Source organism: Panthera uncia (genome assembly GCF_023721935.1).
Source record: "Panthera uncia isolate 11264 chromosome E2 unlocalized genomic scaffold, Puncia_PCG_1.0 HiC_scaffold_20, whole genome shotgun sequence".
NCBI classification, from domain to species: domain Eukaryota; kingdom Metazoa; phylum Chordata; class Mammalia; order Carnivora; family Felidae; genus Panthera; species Panthera uncia.
The window spans coordinates 4,270,979-4,296,416 of NW_026057589.1; positions in this window are offsets into that span (position 1 = coordinate 4,270,979).

Here is a 25,438-nt window from a genome sequence, read left to right on the forward strand (position 1 = left end):
TACATGCTGAAAGGTTGATATGTATACACCCAAAGTTTGATATATGTTTGTGTGTGTGTATATGCATATATATTACCTGTATATTATATATAACACATATGTAATTAATATATAAATATATATGTAATATATAAATATATTTAATATAAATATATGTGTAATATATATGCATATATATGTAAAATCCAGTGGATAAAACATCTTTTATAACAAAAAATGAATATCCAACAATAGATTGGATAAACTCCTTCAATAGAAATTGTTACAATCACTCTCCCCAGAGCAAAGCATACTTAAGGCAAAATACTTTACAACTGCAAACATTTAAAAAGTTTGTACTTGGGACTAATCACCTATGATCATTCTATTAAGTCCTCTTAATTTGACTATGACAAAGTCTTAAACTGCAATGTCCAACAAGGTAGCCACTACTCACATGTGACTATAAAGTGCTTGAATTGTGAATAGTGTGCCTGAAAAGTTGCATTTCTCATTTTATTTTTATTTTAATTATTTTAAATTTGCATTTAAAGGTGAAGCAGGGTGACTTCTGGTTCCACTGAAACATTCATTGGAATACTGACATAACTTTATCGCTCTATCACAACTGCATTTCACTTTATACAAAGCAACACATAAGATACTCCTCCATTTGGGTGTGCATGTTAAATGGTTATGTGATTTCAAGTATTACCCCAAACATATTACTGATCTGGTTGGTGTCAACAGAATGATTCAGTTCAAACGCCTTTTTCTATGTATTAATCTACTATGCTGTAATGTGTTTACTAGAATGCTTTATGCAGACAATATGAGCTACGAACAAGCTAATGCAATTGTTGCTGGTAATTAAATTGAAATACTTATAATAAATAAAATATCTCTGGTACAAAATAAGTAAGTATGAACAAATTTCTGCACTAAACACAAAAGCAAACAAATGATGCAGAGTTGAATGTAGATGCAGCAGAGTGGCTTCCATACATCAAGGAGAGTGAAAGGGAAAAAGGAAACTGCAAGTAGGTATGTTCAAAAATTTCATATTGGATGATGAATGTGATTATCTGTGGCAGAGAAAAAGGGAGGTTCCATTTGTTTATTGTATAAAAATATATTTTTAAAGAATAAGTATTACAAGATGTTTCTTTTTAATTAAGAAAAAAAAGAGGGGCATCTGGGTGGCTTAGCTGGTTGAGCGTCTGACTTCAGCTCAGGTCATGATCTCACAGCTCATGAGTTCAAGCCCCACAGTGGGCTCTGTGCTGACAGCTTGGAGCCTGGAGCCTGCTTCAGATTCTGTGTCTCTGTCTCTGTCCCTAACTCACTCACATTCTGTCTCTGTCTCTCTCAAAAATAAATAAACATTAAAAAAAATAAACAAAAATAAATTAAAAAAAAAAGAATTGACATTTTCTTCCAGTTTGGTATACTTCATCTTAAGGAGATTGGAAATTGCCACTATCTCCTGACAACAAGTAAATAGATGAACAGGCTAAAAAGTCAAGAACTCTTCTCAGATCCATGAGAAAAATAAGGACACAGGCAAATCATTGCTCCCAAAATTGGAGAGATGGACAGGTGAACGCAGGGAGTCATGGCTTACCCGAGCAGAGACAAAAGAGCAGAAACCTCCATAGGAATCAGTGCAGAGGTAGAAAAACTTGAACTGTAATTGATGAATTGCTGGAGGCTCAATACAGACTGTCTGAGAGTTAAATATTCCAGGAGAACTTGGTCATAGTGGAACTCTCATATTTTTGTGAGTTTTATATGGTTTTATCAATCTGGTTCTCACAGTAAGTATAAGAGAGAGAGAGAAAAAAAAAAAAAAAACAGGCTTCCAGAAAGGTAAAAGGAAAAGAAATTTTTAAATATGCCAGAACAACCTGTTTTTCTTAACAAGGGCTGCCCTCAAGAGAAAGCAGTTAACCTGAGCCTAAGATGCTTGGGGAAATGGGAAATACCCAACTCCATTCGCCACTAGCGTTCCAAATGGAAGGGAATAACGCAACTCCAGCCCACTCCAGCCCACTTTATGCATCCTGACCCATCTCTGGAAGAAAAACTCCACCAAGAAACATTTGCAAAGTTTGCAGTCTAGAGGCATAGGCTCACAAAAAGACTGAGACCTAATCATAAGATGACATAATGCTTATTTTTCCCCCATATCTGACCACTACACTATTACAGGCATATTGATGTCAGTTCCTTTTACCTATTATGTCATCTTCAGCTATGAAGAAAAAGTCACAAGGCATACCAAAAGGAAAAAGGTACAATTTCAAAGACAGGGCAAACATGAGAGAGATGTGGAATTATCAGACCAAGAATTTAAAACAACTAAGATTAATATGCTAAGGGCTCTAGTGGATAAAGTAGAAAGAAAGCAAAAGCAGATGAACAATGTAAGCAGAGCTGGTAATCCTAAGAAAGAAACAAAAAGAAATACTGGGAACAGGGGGAAGTGCAATAAAAATGAATAAGACTTTTGATGGGCCCATCAGTAGACTGGAACTGGCAGAGGAATGAATCTCTGAGCTTGAGAAAGACCACAACAGAAACCCCCAAAATTGGAAAGCAAAAAGAACAAAGGTTGAAAAAAAAAAAAAAAAAAACAACAGAAGATCCAAAGCCTGTGGAATAATTACAAAAGGTGTAGCATACACACAATGGTAATACAAGAAAGAGAAGAAAAAGAGAAAAGGACGCTAAAAATATTTGAAACAAAATGACTGAGAATTTCCTCCAAATTAATGTCAGATACTAAACCACAGATCCAGAAATTTCAGAGAATACCAAGCATGATAAATGCCAAAAAATACTACACCTAGGCATATCATTTTCAAAATCCAGAAAATCGAAGGTAAAGAAAAAATGTTTTTTTTTTAATTTTTAACTTTATTTATGAGAGAGAGAGATACAGAGAGAGAAAGAGAGAGAGAGAGAGACAGCATGAGAGGGGGAGGGGCAAAGTGAGAGGGAGACACAGAACCTGAAGGAGGCTCCAGGCTCTGAGCTGTCAGCACAGAGCCTGACGTGGGGCTTGAACTCACAAACCGGGAGATCATGACCTGAGCCAAAGTCAGATGCTTAACTGACTGACCCAACCAGGCACCCCAAGAAAAAATATTTTTAAAAAAGCCAGGGAGAAAAAAATGAAATGAAACAAAACACCTTATCTATAGAGGAACGAAGAATTGTATGCAACTTCTCACAAACCATGCAAGTAAAAAGAATGTAGAATAAAATATTCAAAGTGTTGGCAGAAACTGAATCATGAGCCTCGAATTCTGTACTCTATACAATTATCCTTCCAAAGTGTAGGAGAAATACTCTCTCAGACGAATACCAAAGAAAGAAATTTGTTGCCAGTATATCTGCCTTACAAGAGACATTAAAGAATTTCTTTAAATTTTTTTTTTTAATTTTTACTTATTTTTGAGAGAGAGAGACAGAGTGAGAGCAGGGAAGGGGCAGAGAGAGAGGGAGACTCAGAATCTGAAGCAGGCTCCAAGATCCTAGGTGTCAGCACACAGCCCAACATGTGGCTCAAACCAACGAACCACGATCATGACCTGAGCTGAAGGTGGACATTGAACCCACTGAGCCACCCAGTTTCCCCTAAAGAATTTCTTAAGGGAGAACGAAACCAATAGATGTCAGAAGCTTCTTTCTACATAAAGAAAGAAAGAACAAAAGAAGAAATAAGTGAAAGTAATAAAATAAAAACTTCTATTTTTATCTTCAGAAATTGTTCTTATCCATAAAAGTTTGTTCAAAATACTAGAAGAAACAATGTTTGATTATATATTTTTTGCATGTATCCTGTGTGTGTGTGTGTGTGTGTGTGTGTGTGTGTGTGTGTGTTAGTCATACTACCCACAGAAGAGTATAGAGTTATTTTAGAGAGAACTTAAGTTAGTAATAAATGTATAATGCCAATTCTACAGCAACCATGTAAAAAGAAAAATATAAGTGTAACTGATATGCTAAAGCAAGATTTAAAAATGAAATATAAAATGCTCATTTAAAACCACAAAATTCAGGGGTGCCTGGGTGGCTCAGTTGGGTAAGCATCGGACTTCAGCTCAGGTCATGATTAGCAGTTTGTGGGTTCAGCCCCATGTTGGGCTCTATGCTGACAGCTCAGAGCCTGGAGCCTGCTTCAGATTTTGTTTCCCTCTCTCTCTCTGCCTCATCCCCACTTGTGTTCTGTCTCTTTCTCTCTCTCTCTCAAAAATAAATAAACATTAAAAAATTTAAAAAACCCACAAAATGCATAAAAAGAGTAGAAGATACAGATAGTAATAAAGAAAGAGGGCAACAAAAAGACAGAAACAAATATAGTGATTATCAACCCAACTATATTGATCATTTTGAATGTCAATAAAATAAAACACCAATTAACAGATGGAGATTGTCAGATTGGGTCAGAAAATAAGACCCAACTATGCTGCCTATAAGAAACATGCTTTAAACAAAGACATATAAATTGAAAGTAAATGGATGGGCTTAGAATATACTATGCTAACCAAAATCAAAAGAAAGCAAGAATAGTTATATTAAAATAGTCTGAGCAGACCTCAAAGCAAGGAAAATTAATAGGGATATAAAAGGGTATTACATCATGACAAAGGGACCAATTTTCAAAAAAAAAAAGAAGAAGAAGAAGAATCCTTAATATTTAAACAGCTAACAAGAGAATGTCACTCTACATGAAGGAAAAACTGACCAAATGGTAAAGAGAAATAGATTACCCCATCACTACAGCTGGAGTCTTCAACATCACTCTGTCAGAAATGGACAGATGCACCAAGCAAAAACACGGTAAGGAGAGAGTTGATCTCAAAAACACCATTAATCAGATATATAATGGATACCTACGCTACTTTATCCAACAGCAGAATACACATTTTTGTAAAACTATATACAATTTTCACCAAGATAGAACATATTCTGGGCTATAAAACACATCTTAACAAATGTTTAAAAATACAAGTGATACTGGGGCGCCTGGGTGGCTCAGTCGGTTGAGCAGCCAACTTCGTCTCAGGTCATGATCTCACAGTTTGTGAGTTCGAGCCCCACATCAGGCTCTGTGCTCACAGCACGGAGCCTGGAGCCTGCTTAAGATTCTGTCTCCTTCTCTCTCTACCCCTCCCGTGCTCATGCTTTCTCTCTCTCTCTCAAAAGTAAATAAACATTAAAAAAATATTAAAAAAATAAAAAATAAAAAATAAATAAAAATACAAGTGATACCACATCTGCTTTCAGACCACAATGGAAATAAACTAGAAATCAATAACCAATAAATAACCAATAATCAATAAACCAATAATCAATAGTAAAAAAGTTGTAAAATACCTGGAGATTAAGCAATCCACTTCTAAATAACACATGTCTCAAAGAATAAATCTCATAAATTTAAAAAAAATATTTGAACTAAATAAAAATGAAAACACATCAAAATTTGTGGGAAGCAGTAAAAGCATTGGTTATAGGAAATTTTTAGCACTGAATACATTTAGTAGAAAATAAGCAAGATCTAAAGTCAATCATCTAAGTTTACACTTTAGGAAACTAGAAAAATAAGAAGAAAAGAAATAATAAAAATTAGAGTAAAAATTAATAATATGGAAAACAGGAAATCAATAATCAACAAAAGCAAATGCTGTTGCTGAAAAGATCAATAAAATTGATTAGCTTTTAGCTAGGCTAACTATGAAAATAGAGAAAAGACACAAATTACTAGTATCGGAAATGAAAAGGCAGCACTACAAGATACCATGGAAATTAAGGATGACAAAGGAATATTGTGAATGACTCTGTGCCCACGTATTTCATAACCTAGGTGATGAAATTTGTGAAAAGACACACTATGCCAAAACTAACACAAGAAGAAATATGTGATATGAATAGACCTATAACTATTAAATAAAATGAATCAGTTATGAATAATCTTCCAAAACAGAAACATTAGGCTAAGATGCATTCACTGCTGAATTCCAACAAACTTTTAAGGAAGAAATTATAACAGTTCACCACAATATCTTTGAGGGAACAGAAGCATAGAATCATAACATATTTTATGAGGCCAAGATTACCGATATCAAAACCATAAAAATATTACAAGACAATTAGAGATAAATATTACTCATTGAACATAAATGCAAAAGGTTCAAAAATATTAGCAAAATTAGTCTAATAATGTATAAAATAATTATATGCCATGACTAAGTGGAATTTATTTCAGGTATGTAAGACTGGCTCAACAAGAAAACAATGCAATCATTACATCAAAGGGCTAAAGAAGAAAACTCACACAATCATATCAATAGAAGAAAGAAATAAATTGAAAAAATCCAACATCTATTCACAATAAAAACTCTCCATATAATAGAAACAAGGAGAAATTTCTCCATTTGATAAATAATAACTATAAAAAGTGCTAAAGCTAACATCACACTTAATGGTGATAAACTAGAACCTTTTCCATGAGGATCAGAAACAAGGCAAGAATGTCCTCTCTCACCACTCCTTTTCAACTTGTACTTGAAATCCCAGCCAATGTAATAAGAAAAGGAAATATATTGTATACAGACTGGACAGGAGAAAAAATTTAAAATAATGTCTTTGTTCACAAAAAAACAGTTTATATAGAGAATAAGAAAGAATTGACAAAAATACTCCTAGAACTAACAAATAATTATAGCAAGGTTTCAGGATACAAAGTTAGTAGACAAATGCCAATAATTTTCCTCTATACAAGCCATGAACAAGTAAATTTGAAATTAAAAAGAAAACACTATTAATTAAGCACTCAAAATATGACATACTTAGGTACAAATCTATTACATACTTAGGTATAATAATAATAAAATAAAAATCTCAGCTTTTTAAAAAAAGTTTCTGTGAAAATGAATGTTGTTCCAACTATATCAAGAAAAAAAAAACAAGCAGAATAATTCTAATTTAAATTAGAAAACTGAAGTTTCCTTTATTAAAGTTTCATTCCACTGTATGGTACTTATTGATAATACATGTGCTCAGTTTTCTAAAAGAGACTTTATGAAAAGCTTCACAGATACAATTGTTCATGTGTTTCAGCATATATATTCAATGAAAACAAATAATTTAATGGTCTCATGTTCTTTACTGATCCTTATTGGTTTAAATGTTAAAGATACTCACAAAGATTTACCACACTGTTAATTCAAATTCAATACTTTTTTTTAAATTATATTTATTTTTATTTTTATGTTTTTACTTTTTTAAATATGAAATTTATTGTCAAATTGGTTTCCATACAACACCCAGTGCTCCCCCCAACAGGTGCCCTCCTCAATACCCATCACCCACCCTCTCCTCCCCACCCCCCCCACCATCAACCCTGTTTGTTTTCAGTATTTAAGAGTATCTTATGGTTTGGCTCCCTCCCTCTCTAACCTTTTTTTTTTTTTTTTCCCTTCCCCTCCCCCATGGTCTTCTGTTAAGTTTCTCAGGATCCACATAAGAGTGAAAACATATGGTACCTGTCTTTCTCTGTATGACTTATTTCACTTAGCATCACACTCTCCAGTTCCATCCATGTTGCTACAAAAGGCCATATTTCATTCTTTCTCATTGCCACATAGTATTCCATTGTGTATATAAACCACAATTTATATCCATTCATCAGTTGATGGACATTTAGGCTCTTTCCATAATTTGGCTCTTGTTGAAAGTATTGCTATAAACATTGGGGTACAAGTGTCCCTATGCATCAGCACTCCTGTATCCCTTGGGTAAATTCCTAGCAGTGTTATTGCTAGGTCATAGGGTAGATCTATTTTTAATTTTTTGAGGAACCTCCACACTGTGTTCCAGAGCAGCTGCACTGGTTTGCATTCCCACCAATAGTGCAAGAGGGTTCCCTTTTCTCCACATCCTCGCCAGCATCTATAGTCTCCTGATTTGTTCATTTTAGCCACTCTGACTGGCGTGAGGTGGTATCTCAGTGTAGTTTTGATTTGTATTTCCCTGATGAGGAGTGACGTTGAGCATCTTTTCATGTTCCTGTTGGCCATCCGAATGTCTTCTTTAGAGAAGTGTCTATTCATGTTTTCTGCCCATTTCGTCACTGGATTATTTGTTTTTCCGGTGTGGAGTTTGGTGAGCTCTTTATAGAGCCCTTAGATACTGGGAGTTTGTCCGATATGTCATTTGCAAATATCTTTTCCCATTCTGTTGGTTGCCTTTTAGTTTTGTTGATTGTTTCCTTTGCTGTGCAGAAGCTTTTTATCTTCATGAGGTCCCAATAGTTCATTTTTGCTTTTAATTCCCTTGCCTTTGGGGATGTTTCAAGTAAGAAATTGCTGCGGCTGAGGTCAGAGAGGTTTTGTCCTGCTTTTTCCTCTAGGGTTTTGATGGTTTCCTGTCTCACATTCAGGTCCTTTATCCATTTTGAGTTTATTTTTGTGAATGGCATAAGAAAGTGGTCTAGTTTCATCCTTCTGCATGTTGCTGTCCAGTTCTCCCAGTACCATTTGTTAAAGAGATTGTCTTTTTCCATTAGATATTCTTTCCTTCTTTGTCAAAGATTAGTTGGCCATACTTTTGTGGGTCTAGTTCTGGGGTTTCTATTCTATTCCATTGATCTATGTGTCTGTTTTTGTGACAATACCATGCTGTCATGATGATTACACCTTTGTAGTAGAGACTGAAGTCTGGGATTGGGATGCCTCCCACTTTGGTCTTCTTCTATAAATGTCTATGTGCCGAATACAGGAGCCCCCAAATATATAAAACAATTACTCACAAACATAAGCAACCTTATTGATAAGAATGTGGTAACTGCAGGGGACTTTAATACTCTACTTACAACAATGGATACATCATCTAGATACAGGATCAATAAAGAAACAAGGGCCCTGAAGGATACATTGTATAAGATGGACTTGACAGATATATTTAGAACTCTGCATCCCAAAGCAACAGAATATACTTTCTTCTTGAGTGCACACGGAATATTCTCCAATATAGATCACACACTGGGTCACAAAACAGCCCTTCATAAATATAAAAGAATTGAGATCATACCATTCACACTTTCAGACCACAAGGCTATGAAGCTTGAAATCACCCACAGGAAAAAGTCTGGAAAACCTCCAAAAGCATGGAGGTTAAAGAACACCCTACTAAAGAATGAATGGGTCAACCAGGCAATTAGAGAAGAAATTTAAAAATATATGGAAACATACAAAAATGAAAATACAACAATCCAAATGCTTTGGGATGCAGTGAAGGGAGTCCTGAGAGGAAAATACATTGCAATACAGGCCTATCTCAAGAAACAAGAAAAATCCCAAATACAAAATCTAACAGCACACAAAAAGGAAATAGAAGCAGAACAGCAAAGACACCCCAAACCCAGCAGAAGAAGAGTAACAATAAAGATCAGAGCGGAAATAAACAATATAGAGTCTAAAAAAACTGTAGAGCACATCAATGAAACCAAGAGTTAGTTTTTTGAAAAAATAAACAAAATTGATATACCTCTAGCCAGGCTTCTCAAAAAGAAAAGGGAGATGACCCAATTAGATAAAATCACAAATTAAAATGGAATTATTACAACCAATACCTCAGAGATACAAGCAATTATCAGGGAATACTATGAAAAATTATATGCCAACAAACTGGACAACCTGGAAGAAATGGACAAATTCCTAAGTACCCACACACTTCCAAAACTCAAACAGGAAGAAATAGAAAACTTGAACAGACCCATAACCAGCGAAGAAATTGAACAAGTTATCAAAAATCTCCCAACAAATAAGAGTCCAGAACCAGATGGCTTCCCTGGGGAATTCTACTAGACATTTAAAGCACAGATAATACCTATCCTTGTCAAGCTGTTCCAAAAAATAGAAAGGGAAGGAAAACTTCCAGAGTCATTCTATGAAGCCAGCATTCCTTTGATTCCTAAACCAGACAAAGACTCAGCAAAAAAAGAGAACTACAGGACAATATCCCTGATGAATATCGATGTAAAAGTTATCAACAAGATACTAGCAAATCTAATTCAACAGCATATAAAAAGAATTACACACCATGATCAAGTGGGATTCATTCCTGGGCTGCAGAGCTGGTTCAACTTTCGCAAGTCAATCGGTGTGATACACCACATTAGTAAAAGAAAAGATAAGAACCATATGATCCTGTCAATTGATGCAGAAAAAGCATTTGACAAAATTCAGCATCCTTTCTTAATAAAAACCCTCGAGAAAGTCAGGATAGAAGGAACATACTTAAACATCATAAAACCCATTTATGAAAAGCCCACAGCTAATATCATCCTCAATGGGGAAAAACTGAGAGCTTTTTCCCTGAGATCAGGAACACGACAGGGATGTCCACTCAAACCTCTGTTGTTTAACATAGTGTTGGAAGTGCTAGCATCAGCAATCAGACAACAAAAGGAAATCAAAGGCATCAAAATTGGCATTGATGAAGTCAAGCTTTCACTTTTTGCAGATGACATGATATCATACATGGAAAACTAGACAGACTCCACCAAAAGTCTGCTAGAACTGATACATGAATTCAGCAAAGTTGCAGGACACGAAAGCAATGTACAGAAATCAGTTGCATTATTATACACTAATAATGAAGCAACAGAAAGACAAATAAAGAAACTGATCCCATTCACAATTGCACCAAGAAGCATAAAATACCTAGGAATGAACCTAATCAAAAAGGTAAAAGATCTGTATGCTGAAAACTATAGAAAGCTTATGAAAGAAATTGAAGAAGATATAAAGAAATGGGAAAACATTCCATGCTCTTGTATTGGAAGAATGAACATTGTTAAAATGTCAATACTACCCAAAGCTATGTACACATTCAATGCAATCCCAATCAAAATTGCACCAGCATTCTTCTCAAAGCTAGAACAAGCAAACCTAAAATTTGTATGGAACCACAAAAGACCCCAAATAGCCAATACTTTCTTTAAATAAAGGAATGTTTGCTAAATATCCAATAATCAAATATAAAAGTTGCAGAATGAATTATGAATTATGTTATCTCATCAATATTAAACTACATATGAAAGAACTAAATTAGAAGATCCACAAAGGGCGGGGGGAGTTAATCTGTGACAGCTACACAGGTAAGGGAATTAATGTTGAAATTGTAAGTTTTCATATAATAAATCATTCACTATGTTTTATGACATTTTCTAAAATAAGTCAATATGCAGAAGATTTTAATTATAAACGATAGCGCCATGCAAACTGGTCATTCAACACACACAAAAAATGAAGAAAACTTTTTGATAATGATAAATTTAGTGTTTTCATTTTAGAGAACACCCCTTTGAATTTGATGTTTAAAATAATGAGTTGACTCAAGTGTTAGTCAATTTAGTTAACGTGGACAGAGGTAGTTTTAAAATTAATATGGTTTTGCTTCAAAGTAAAATCGATCCTTCTAAAAATGATGAACCAGTTTTGTCAATGTTTATATGAGTATTAAAAGAAAATAATTTTGGAGAACTCAATTCAGATATTGGAAAACTATTAAGTATGGTTGGAACACTGGAGCGTGTGAATTTACCTTATCAACTGTGAATGTTATGAAATCTAAATATAGATGAAGTGTTTTCAATGAAAATTTAGCATCTTGAGATGTGCACAATTTTAAAACACATACTGCATATTCAAGAACTAAAAGGAACAAAAATATTTTATATACTTTTACATATTGATTGCATAATTCAAATAATTATTGGATATTCTGGGCTAGATGCAGTATATTGTTATAATTAGTTGCATATGTTTCTTTTTACCTCTTTATGTGGCTACTAATTTTTTTAATTACTTACGCATCTTGCATTATTATTTTTATTGCTCAGCTACCATCTAGACACTATTCAAAACATCTGACTAAAATATGACAATTCATACCTAAATCATTATTTGGCAATTTACACATTAAAATAATTTGTTCATTTGTAAATATTAGTTTCATTTTAGATCAAATTTATCTACAATTCCACCAAGATTACCAGATTGCAAATTCCATTTTGCAATTTTATTTTTTTTTTCCTTTTTAAAATATTGATCCTGATTATTTAACCCTTCGCTTCATCTGTTACAACTGGGCGGGGGGGAAGACATTTAAAAATATAAAGGGGATGCAGTAGATGTAGAATTTGTGTATACATATATAAAATTGACAACAAGTGGCTCAAGTGACACACATCTTGTTCACTTCTTCTAACATCACAGCTAGCTGAAGCCATTCAGTGTATCTTTAAATAACCAAAGTGAATCAGGTATGTGATTATTTCTTTGTATGATAATGGACTTTGAAACTGGCTAGATCTTCCCTTTTTGGGTTTAGTTTGAGAATCATTTTCTTTTCACAAGAATAGGAGATTTGATTCTCATCATCACCATCATTCAACTTTTATTAAAGAATTATCAAGTTATTTCTATGTGTTGGGCTTAGTGCAAGTACTTTAAAGGAATTTTCTCATTGAATTTTTACAACTCTAGGAAGTAAGCTCTCTTATTACTCTCATGATACAGATAAGAAAACAGGTTGGAAAATGTTGAGTCATTTGTATAATAACCAAGAAGCTGAGAATATCAGTGGTGGTATATGTCGACTTACTAAAGGAAAAAAGTGCCCATAGATGGTACTATCTGTAATTTTTCATCCACACTCTTAGCACTAATGTTTGCTTTTTAAGATAACTATGCCAAATTTTTTTCACCTGCCACCTAGCAAAAGATACCAAAAATGAAAATATGTTACAAAAAGAATTATCCATCTGTGACTTTAATCTTATATGGAGTAATAAGGCAAATGCCTTTAAGGAAGGTGGAGCTGAATTCTGCCACTTTGCTCTTCACCGGATCCAAGGAAGATATAGTACATTTTGCTGTGTTACTCTTCTGAGCTCCCTGCCTTAGCTGGAATGTTTCTTCATTGCTAGCAAACATCAATGGATCAGAGATGGCAATTAAGTCAGCATTCATTTGCCATTCTTGACCCAATATGACAGGTCCATCAAAAAATTCTGGGACCATTTAGAAGAAAGGAAAGAATAATGTAAAAGTAGTAAAGCAGTAGGAAAAGTCAACACGTATCTTGCAAGGCAAGAGACCACTGCAAGGTTTCATGACACTCTTTTTTCTTCTTAGAACCTTGACAGATGAAAAAAGACATGACAGGGCAAGAGTCAATAGCCCAATGCACTACAGAGTCTAAAATACTGAGGTATCCTAGCAACACAAAGGATTTCTCTTCAGTTTTGGTGAGAGGGTGTTAAAGGCTAAAGCCACGGCATATATGTTGCTTGCCCCCTGGCCCATATGCACTCTGTCTACAATTATGAGAAATGGCTGTCCTGAGAGTAAAATTCAACTGCCTTTGTCCTTCTCCAGGGAAGTCAACAGTAGAAAGGCTACTTCAATACCTCTCATATACTGTGAATGTGTGTGTATATGTGTGTGCTTTATGCCAATGCCATTTATGTTTTTGGATTATTATATTTGCTGTTTCTTCTGCCTGAAATCCATTCTCCCTATGATCTTTACAGACCCCAGATTAAATGTCACAGCAAAGCTAATCATGATCTCCACAACACAAAAGGTCTTACTTGTCTTGCTTACTGATAAATTGCCCTGTGGCTAGCCCGGTGCCTGATATATTATAAGCCCTCAATTATTTAAAAATATATTAATGACTATATTAAAGTAGGACACTTGTCTGGATGGTATTTTTTCAGATTCCAAAGCTCTTGTAATATATGAAAAATTATTTAAAAAGCCTTAGGAGATTAATACTTTATTGTCCTTAATTTTCAGTTGAGGAAATGAAGCCTCAATTTAGAACATGATGAGTCTAAAGTAATTTAGTAGGCAGGTAGGAGCACAAAACTTCTGATTCTGTGTATGCTTGATAGTCTTTCTACTACAACACAGAAGTAGGAATCAGAATTTTGTTTGGGCCTACTCTGTAGATATGGATTAAGAAGAGCTGGAAATTGTATGATCTCCATCCATGATTTGGTACTTGTTCTCAATTGTGATATTCTCTTTTTCCCATGAACCCTGAAATCCTAAAATATTAAATACCTGTAGTTCCGAAATGTACCCTATGTGTTCTATGCTTTTATAGTTTTACATACATTATGACCTCCTTCCAGAATGTCCTTCCTCCCTTTGCCTGTCATTCAGTACTATCTCAAGATATCTTTCTCTAGATACACTTCCTGAGTCCTTCAGAAAGAATCAATAACTACCCTTCCCCATGTATCTCTGTCTGCAGTGCCAGATACCTATTCTTACCACAGGATTTTCATGATTTATTTTGTCCATTTACCTACCTGATCAAAACAAAATGCATGCTCTAGATATTTGTGAACACACAGTAACTAGCATTTCATGTTAAAAGGTTGACCTTGGGAGCATGGCAAAAGCCCAAAAAGTGATTATGATTTGTGGAAGTTCTTTTTTTCTTTTCAGTATGTAGAAAACCAGAATAATTCTCAGCAATTGAAGGGAGAAATCTAAGACATCCTCACTGAGTAACCAAAAAAAAAAAAAAAAAAAAGGTGGATGCAGCAAAATAGAGAAATTATATAGGATATAAAGTAGTAATTAACCTCTTCATATGTGTGCCCAACAGCAATCTTCTAAAAGGGTCAGGCAATTTGCAATGAAGATGAAGTTTAGGACATAAAAGGAAGAAAGACTGATCTCAGGAAAGCTCTATTTCACAAACACTTTTGGGCATTTTCAGTCAACACAGGTTGTTAACGTATGCATTTTTAATTTTTATTTCTTTTTTATAAAAATAGAAATGCTTTTTAAAAAGCAGTCTTAAAATAACAGAAGAAAATGCAGCCATATCTTACTTTAAGCAAGGTTATACTAGGAGTCTTGTTTATTTAATTACTGCTTGAAAATATATTCTGGAAATGTATAACAAAACTCTAGAGAGAAGGGTGTGAGAGACTCAATGGCAGGGAAGATATTTTGAGTTCATCTGAATTCTTATCACAGACAGAAGGAAAAAGAGACAGACATAAAATCATACTAGGTTGAATGATATATCAAGCAACTCTGGGTCAAAACACTAAACAATACTTACAACTCATACAAACAACCTGATTCTGTAAATTTCTTTCTAAATTGAAGAGTAGATTCCTGCAGGCTTTGAAAGGGAATTCTTTTCTAAATTACTGGGTAATTTTCTCCACTCCAATTGAGCTATATAATCAGACATGGTCAAAACATTGTACTAGGAAGCATAACAGAAAATGAATTCAACAAAACCATGACTTCATGGACCCACAGCTGCAGAAAGGGGTCAGAAATTGAAATGGTAAATGTATGAGCTGGACTTTAGCTGGTTTTTAGTTGAAAAAAATTCATTGTTGTATTGTATTCATGGAGCTTTCAAATTATTGTGAGTAACTGAAAATACATTTTAAATTATATATTTTGCCATATTAGACACTTAGAAATCTGGACCCATAGTGCGATGTGCTCCACATGCTCTTTATTTCTCACCCCTAATACTAATTAGAATGAAATGAGGCCCATGAAACTGAGCAAATTACTATGGCCAAAGTGTCCTTCATAGTAAAAAATTAAATCTTGCTTCCCACCCATGCTTAAAACAGAACTAACAGTTCCCTGCAGATATATTTTGCTTGATGTCAGCTGTCTTAAAAAAATTAAAGTACACAACCCCCACTCCCACCCAAAAAATAACAACTGGTTTTCATAAGAGTGTGTATTTCAATGCAAGCTAAGTATATAAACAATTTTTGTTTTTGTTAAAAATGTTCATTTGTTCCCAATTTTGCTGTCTATGAAACTGGTTACCTCTACTGTTTTGGCCTCCAGAAATGAGAGAAAATTCCAAATTATGCCCTGTACAATCGCTTGGCCTGATATCCACATATTCTTGGCCTTGGAAAAGGATGGAATAGCCAGATTAATGGTTAAGTAAATTTTTTAAATGCTCTTAATGAAAGAAATACCTCTACCCCATCCCCTCTTTGAGGAGGGTAATACACTTAGTATCACAGTGTATCGAGTTGTTGACAAGGCCTCAGTTTACTGGAATACAGCTGGCAAGTACCATTACAAGGGACAATTTTCTTTCATTCATTCATTCATTCATTCATTCACTCACTATTTTTTGAGCACCAACTGTGAGCCACACAATATTCTAAGCCCTGATAGTGCAAAGGTGAACAAAACAGAGAAGTCCTCTGAAGACCTGCATCTATTTTCTGGGAAACAAACAATGAAGACTTAAGTACATTGTCTCCATGCGAAGATTTTCTTTTTGTTGTTGTTTTTTACACTTAGGTTTCATTCATTCATTCAAGTAATCTCTACACCCAATGTGGACTCAAACTCACACTGCATGCTCTTCTGACTGAGCCACCCAGGCACCCTGATTTTTTATTTGTAAAATTTTCTTTATAACACTTATTAGAGATTGGTATATTAGGATAAAGTAGTTATAGCAGACTTCCTTGGAATGTAAGCTTTGAGCTAACAACCACAAGATGAGACAAGAGCTGGCCATATGAAGGGCAGAGAGTGGAGGTGGAGAGGGTAGGGGTGAATTATTTCAGAAAGATCACTATTAAAGCAGATATTTCTTCACAGAAAATTCTTATATGTCAAATCCCAAAACATTCATGAATTTTACAGATATATGTACACTGAATTTGCTTTAATTTCTTTATTATGCATACCACCTTACCTCTTGGACCATACACATAGTATTGTGTTGGCTTTCTCTTGCTTATACATTTTCCTACCTTTATTTTTGGCTATATATACTACTCTTATTAGGTTTAAGTTCAAATATCATGCACTCTGGAAGGTTTCTATGACTCCTGAGTATAAGGATATATGAGTCTTCTTTTTATTCTATTGACCTCATTTTTATATTTAAACTGTAGATAAATATATCACCATTTCAAATAAGTAAGTAAGAAATATTAGTACTCCTACATTCACTGCAGCACTATTCACAATTATCAAGATGTGTAAACAACTTAAATGTCTATTGACAAATGAATGGATAAAGACAATATGATATAAATATGCAATGGAATATTATTCAGCCTTTAAAAAGTAGGGTATTCTATAATATGCGACAACATGGATAAATCTTGAACATTAAGCTAAGTGAAATAACCCAGTTACAGCAAGACAAAGAGTGCATGATTCCACATAAATCAGATATCCAAAATAACCGTATTTATGGAATCAAAGAGTGGAATGGCAGTTTGCAGAGTATGGAGGTAAGAGGAAATAAGGAGTTACTAATCAATTGGCATAAGATTTCAGTTAATCAAGATGAATAAGTTTTAGAGATCTATTATACAACACTGCACCTATAGTTAATAATACTGTATTGTACACTTAAAATTTTTGTTATAAAGATAGATATCATGTTGTGTTCTTATAATAATAATGATGATTATGATTATTATTATTGACAATAATGCAAATCAAAGATAACTAGTTCCAGGAAAAGTTAATTCCAGGAGCAGAGAGAAATCATCACATGCGTTACACAAAATAATCTTGTAGAAAACGGTTCACAGTGAAGGACAAAATAAGACATTCATTGAGAAATCTCAAGAGAAGATATAACAGCAGATCCTTCTTCTCTGTTTCTTGGAATCTGACAACACTGGACAACCCTACTGGTGATTAGAATGTGGTGATCGGCATGAGAACAAGAGTAGTTATGGCAGATTGTATGGTGACTAGGCACTGTAGTAATGATATGTCTGGGGGTGGAATTCTAGTAAAGGAACTATAGGTAGGCAAGGGACTTCCTGATATCCTCCTGCCTACAATGGAATTACTTTGCTGGACTGGTTCACTGCTCTTTAACATGGTGAGTTAGGTATAAGAATTGAACAAACAAACAAAAGTGGCTTCATGAAAAACTTTGAAATATTCCATCCACCCTGACTACCATAGCCACCAATCCAGAATAGCACTGTTAGATCTGTACATAGAAAACCTTACGTGGTCTTCCAAACATACCTACAAATTAAGTGTGATTACCATTCCCAAGTCTACATGAGGGGAAGAAAGCAGAAAGGGGTTTGAGAACTTGCCCAAAGTCATGAAAGCAATTAATGGTAAAGCTGGGATAAAAAACACAGGCACTGAGTTTAAACTCTTAAACATATTCCAAAGCTGAATCAAGAAATAAATAAATTACTGAATATTTAGGAATGATAAAACATGCATCAATGAGGCTATTAACCTATGTGGATTAAGATATTATGAAAGAGACATGTGTGTAGGCAAATGGTTCTCACTGGGAGCAATTTCATCAATTTTCCCAGGGGATATTTCACAAAGTCTGGATATACCTTTGCTTTTTATATCTGTGGTCAGAGGCATGCTACTGGTGCTGAGTGAGAGAGAGGTCAGGGAGCCTACTAAACATCATGCAGTGCCTAGGATAGTACCTCACAACAAATACTTGTTGGACCGAGCAGGTCAATAATACTGCTGAAGAACCTGGTTGTAGCTCTTATATGAATCATCTCAATTTTTCTGAATCTCAAATTTGTCATTTGCTAAAAGGGAGAGTCATATCTATGTAGGAGTCATGACAACCAAAAGCAAGATAGATTGTGACATCCATAAGAATGCCTGACATGTAGTAAAGAGCTTTAACATTTTAGGCTTATTGGGCAAATTATATGTCCGTTGTGTTTTATTTTATATATTGTTTTAGAAAAATCACTCTGATAGAAATGAGGGGAATGAATAGATGGATTGGTGAATTTCAGAGGGGAAATGAATTACAAAGATAATGTAATAAACTAGGCAAGAAATAATGCACCTTTGGACCTGGGAGGGTGGTACTAGAGGGATATTCAAACCCACCTAGCACAAGTGACTCATTGCATTGATTAGAACATGAGGTCGTTTTTTTCATTTGTTTAGTTTTTGTTGTTTGTTTGCTCTTAGTTTAGTTTTTTTTGTTGTTGTTTGTTTTTTTTTACTTTTGCCACTTCATCTCTATGAACCTGAGGATAATGTGAATTTAATCTTTTCTTTCCAACAATGATGCCTCATTTCTTATATCTAAAAAACAGTTTAGTCTATGAAATGAATTATATGTTCACAAATCAGACTGTCTTCAGGTAAGCTGTGTGTGCATGCACATACACGTACATACACACACACACACATACATACACAACAAATCCAATTTGGAGCTGTGAATTATTATTTGAAAGGTGTAGGTTTCACATGAGAAATTTCATCATCTGAAATTGCCTTGTCGTTGAGGATAATAAGAATTAAATTCAGCTGCTGAAAGGAACAAAGACAAATATTGAAAGATGGGAGACTTTTCTAATCCACTGCAGAACTGTAGAGTCTTCTATGAGATTAGACTGAGGCACCATTTGCAGAAATCTCTAACTGTTTCAGTTTATTAAAAGATTAACAGCAAATCTATTTGGGTAATATGTGGTTTACAAGACAAGAAATTTCTCCAAAATCAATGCTTTTGCTTTTTTATTTCCTCTCAACTCACCAAGAGGTAATCAACGTGGGAGTAGCTCTGATCATACTAAGAGAACATTCTGATCTTCATTAGTGCAGGGTCGATGCAGGAAATTTTATTTCACATCAAATCCAGAGACAGTTCCCCTAAAATTAAAACCCTCTTCTGTTTCAATACATCAAGCCTCAGGGTTTCATAATCCCCATAATTAATACACTACTGTGCACACAACTTTCAAAATAGGGCTTTGGAAGGTGGAAATGGAGGCTGCATGTTTGAAAATCAATAAACTGAGATATTTATCTTCCTTTTTACTTTTCATTTTTTTCACTTCCTTTTGTGGGATTAGAGAGGGGTGATATGTGAGATGATGGTAAGGAAATGTCAGAAAAAAAAAAAAGACTACTTTTCCTTAGCCTTTAACTAAGGTTTAATGTTATCTTCTTTATATGCAGGAAATGAAATGCAAATTGTTTCCCAGTGATTTTGTTTTGGCTTATTAATGCATTGGTGAATCTATTCTTTTATTTAGTCAATAAAATGTTACTTGAGCATATATGCTAGTTATTATGTTGGACATATAATGTCAAACGAACACAGGATCCATTTCCTCCAGGAACTCAGGGTCTTAAAAGGAAGCAGGCATAGAAATACAAAAACACAAGAAAAATTGTGTGAGAAGTACTATGATTAACATAAATACATGGGGCTATAGTAGCAATGAGGAAGGATTGAGCCTGTCCCTTTCAGAGTGCTACTGAGAAAGATTTAGGAAAGCAACGAGCAGTTTTGAAATGGGTGTGCTCAAAAAGCAAGAGCAGTCCAACCCTTCCCAACCCTCACCCCCACCCCTGCCAAAAAAAGCAACCCAAGAGCAATCCAGTAATTGGGTAACTTACTTAGTAAAGTTACCCAATCACATATGTCAATAAAGTTACCCAATATATATCTATAGATATAGATATAGATATAGATATAGATATAGATATAGATATAGATAGATATAGACATAGACATAGATATAGATATATAGATATAGATAGTTATAGATATATAGATATATATAGATATATATATAGATATATAGATATATAGATATAGAGAGAGAGAGAAGGTGGGAGAATTTAACTGTGACTAGCCATTTTTGTTATGTTCCTAGAGTTTACAGAATTTCATTTCAAGAAACTATAAGTTGGTTAATCAAAAAACAAGGATGCTTACTTATTTTTGTGTTTGCACGCAATTCTTGTTCTCTTTCCTTTTTGTGGTGATTTCGGAGCGAACTTCTCTCTCCCTTGTTCCATCATGGTTATATAGTGGCCTGTTTGAGTACTGTGCATATTCTGTAAAAGTTCTTTATGTTCATTAGGGAACACTGCTGACCTATCAACTCCTGTCTGTCATAACCTACTGCCAACTATCAGGACCATTTTTCAAAATGTATTATCCCAGCACACTACATGTCATTGAATTACTTCTATACAAAGATATTTATATTCTTCCTATCTTATTTTTTTTACCATATACAATACTATAGTGAATATCTGCAAAAATATCTAACAAAGATGTAATTTCTCAGAATTAGGGATATAAATATTAAGATTATTAGATACTGCCAAATTCCTATTCAACATTCCAGAACCAATCACTGTGCGGAAGTTCATGTCAATTTATATTTGTCCAAACCATCAATATTGACAGTAGTTTTGTTTGCCACTCTAATTATAGATATAGAGATACAGATAGAGATAGAGATAGATATATAGATATATATTATATATATGGCACACATGTGTGTATGTGTGTAATTATCCATAAACATGTATACATGTGTATATATATTTCTGTATACCCATATACGCATGGGTATGTATACTGTATTGAAAAGCTTAATTACCTTGGTCAAGGTTATACAGCTGATAATGAATGAGAGGGTTAATTTTCCACAAACAAAATCACTGCTTTCATTGTCACCCCTATGAATAAGTCCTCATTCATATATTGATTTTAACACTGTAATTTTTCTGTTCTGTGAAGTGCTTCTTCCTTTATCCAAATTTCCTTTGATTATTTGTCTCCATACTAATTTTTAAATAGTTCTTATATTTTATGGAAGAAAACAGTTATTAGCAGCTAGTGTCTCCATTTAGTATGCTATCAGCTGAAGCTGATTTATATTATTTTCTCATGGAGATTTTTTGTGAAGGCACATGGATAAACAAGGCACAAAGTCTGGAGGAAAAAAAAGCATAAATTTAAAAATACTGTTAAGGGAAAACCTGATATCACTTACATAGATAGATAGATAGATAGATAGATAGATACTCTATTGAGTCCTAAGATTTAATTTAGTTTTCTACTTTGTACTTTCATAAAGCTTACCAGATAAAATTTACTCCATGACATTATGCTGAACTTTTGCCCATCATCATGTACATATTTCTTTCAACACTTCCTTGATTTATCTACTATACTAGAAATTATCTCTCTAGCTTTAAAAACAAGGTATTATGTGTCTTTACATGAGATGAAAAGTTACAGTTTATTTTGTATTTTTCAGTGTTTCACGTGTGGAGTAGATGCTGAAAAAAACAGAATAGATGAGAATAGTTGAAATGTTAATGTCCTTTACTGGCAATTCCTTTGACTACTATTTCCTTTGGAAATCACTTCACAGTGGACAGAAATAATTTTCCATACATCTGTTTCATTTAGAGGCAGCTGACCTTAGACTTCAGAGCAAAGCCATTCTGGTCTTAAAAGCTAACTCTCATTATCAGCTGCATAACCTTGACCAAGATAATTAAGCTTTTCAATATTCAGTTTCCTCATCTACAAGAAATGGGGAGTTGTTATGTACACTCCCAGTAAAGTGTTTATATGGAAATGCAAGGAGGCCTTGAGTGCATTACTTGTCATCCCAGGATATAACAGATGTAACCGATATCTGCGACTGTTCTGATTAAGGCTAACCATGTACACTTCCTTTAAAAGTATTTTTTTTTTCCTGGTTCTTACTATAAGAGATCATAACTCAGGAAAACTGGATGAGGGGGGGCACCTTACAGTCTATTTTAAAAATACTGCCTTTGGAATCTACTGTTTAACTATTTGAACAAAGCTATCTGCTTTTTTGAGAAATTGCATTTTAAGAAATATAAATCTACTTTCTGATAAATATACTTCTTAGTGTAACTGATACCCAGTTTTCTTTTATTTTTTGTTAATAAAATTCTGATATTATTCAGACACCCTTCTCCCAGAAAATGTGAACTAACTCATCTTTAATTTAGAATTTATAAACTTCTAAATAAATCATGGAAAATCCTCTTCTCTTTGATAGTATGGCCCACTGTTGTCCAATGAGATATAAGATAAGACCTAATGTGGGATTATAGTAAAAATTTTCATTTTTCTCTCTCTCTCTCTCTTTTTTTTTTTAATGTTTATTTATTTATTTTTGAGACAGAGAGAGAGAAAGAGTGTGAGCAGGCAAGGGGCAGAGAGAGAGGGAGACACAGAACCCAAAGCAAGCTCCAAGCTCTGAGCTGTCAGCACAGAGCCCGACACTGGGCTCAAACTCACAAACCATGAGATCGTGACCTGAGCTGAAGTCCGAGGCTCAACCAACTAAGCCACCCAGGTGCCCCCAAAATTTTCATTTCTCTTAAAAATAGACTAAAACGAAGATCATGCTTCCACTTTTGGTTACTGAAATGCTGAATGTGATTTATAAAACCATTGCAATCAAGTATTTCCTGTAGAGACAGTTAACGAGAAAAGAAAGTTCAGATACTGAGGACAGAAAATAATGGATATTTGAAAATCTATGAGGTAACTCACCTGTAAGCCAGGCTTCTGTTCTTCTGAGTAATTATTATGTGAGTTAATGCTTTTTTTTTTTATTTTGATACCTCTTGATTTGCAATCAAAACCATTTCAATGGTTTATAAAATAAATGTTCCATAATAATCAGCACTTTCAATCATTCACCCACCCAGTAAAAAATTATTGACTGTCAGCTATATACCAGGTGTTAGCTAAGAAAATGTTAGGTCAAGATGTTATATGATGACATACAAGAAGGAGAATGTATTCTCTTCCAACTCTCAGAAGAACATGGTTCTAACCAATGACTACATTCAGCATTTTCTCAGAAGAAAATCATTCTACCAATAACTACCTTTACAATTTCCTCAGAGGATAGAGCATCACAATTGTGACAGGTAAGGTGAGGCTCCAGATGTGACATGGAATTGTAGTATCACAAGGTGGATATTCTTATTCATTTTATGATATTTAGGTCTAATTTCTTAAACAGTGTAAACATATGTTTCAGCTCACAGGACACTTGGAATAGTGATTGTCTAATTCTATTTATATTTTATATTTATATTTGAGAAGTTCTATTTATTAGATCATTACAAAATTAACTAAATTAAATGTGTTTTGTTTTTTTATTTGGTTGTTTGCTTTATGTGAAATATAGAAATGAGAATGAGAAAAAAATGTCTCTGGAAATGAGGAAATTTAAATGCAATAGTATAGTCTGGAGAAGGGAAAAGAAAGAAAGTTACTCTCTTTGAGTGCTTATCATACATCAGGCAATTAACTTATTTAAATCCTCAAAATAAGCATGCATTTTTATCTCCATTTTATATATGAGAAAACTGAGATAGAAGAAAAAGAAATGACAGCCCTTCAGCATGAAAACGTGAATTCACATATGTCAATACTTAAAATCAAAGCTGCCTCCTTTCACATCAGGTTGACTTAAAATTCCCTTCACTTGGAAGGTGGGATATTGTCGTTTCACGGGATACCTTGAAACTTTTCTTGGCACTTTGAGGAAACAAATAAGAAAAATGATTTCTTAAGTAAGTGAAATCTCAATGGGAAAAATTCAAGACAAATTCACAAATTAAATCCTCGAAAGATCAGGAAGGCATGTGAAATGCATGAAGGTACACAAAACAGTGAGGCAGGGATCTTGGTTAACTGGAGAACACGTGTACCAGCCAATTACTGCATTAGAGAAATGAGAGTTCACTGTTGCCAGATGTTAACTTTTTTCAGAGAAGCCAGAAATTTGGGTTTCTATATGATATCAGTGGACAAGCAATTCAAATTTATAGAAATGTAAGGCAAAAAAAGCTACTGAATTCTGAGAGACATATTTAGAAAGATGCATATCATACAGCCAAGAATTTATGACAAGTATAATTACTATACACCAGCAATTCCTAGCTAACCTATTTACAAAGCATTTAGACAATATTTCCAAAAACTTCATTGATTGCCAAATTATACTATGCAAACTATTTGTGACCTAATTACTGTCACTGCTTACAATTAAATTGACTATCTAGTATCTTGTAAAAGGGAGGCAAGACTAAAATTCCTTTCAAATGTAAAGTTTTCTATCCCTATTCATAGAAATTAATGAGGTAATACTAGTTATTTATTAGATACAAAAAAATATTCCTAGCTCCGCTCATGATTGAAAGTAAGTTAATATTGTATCTGTTTATAAGTATTAATTTCTTGATTTTTCACATTTTATTTGGAATTATTTTAAAATAATTTCACACTTAAACATAAATGTTGCAAAAATAATACAAAGAACTTGAGTATACTTTTCCCTAGTCTCTCTTTCCCTTCCTCTATCTCCTACTCCCTTCTTCCTTCTGCCTCTTACTATACACACCCCCAAATATTCATACATAATTTTTTTCAAATCACTTGAAAATACATTACATGCATTGTGTTCCTTCATACTTAAGGAATTTAGATTGAATCTCCTAATAATAAGGATGTTTGTTCTAGAACAAGCAATCCTAAAATTCATATGGAACCACAAAAGGCCCCG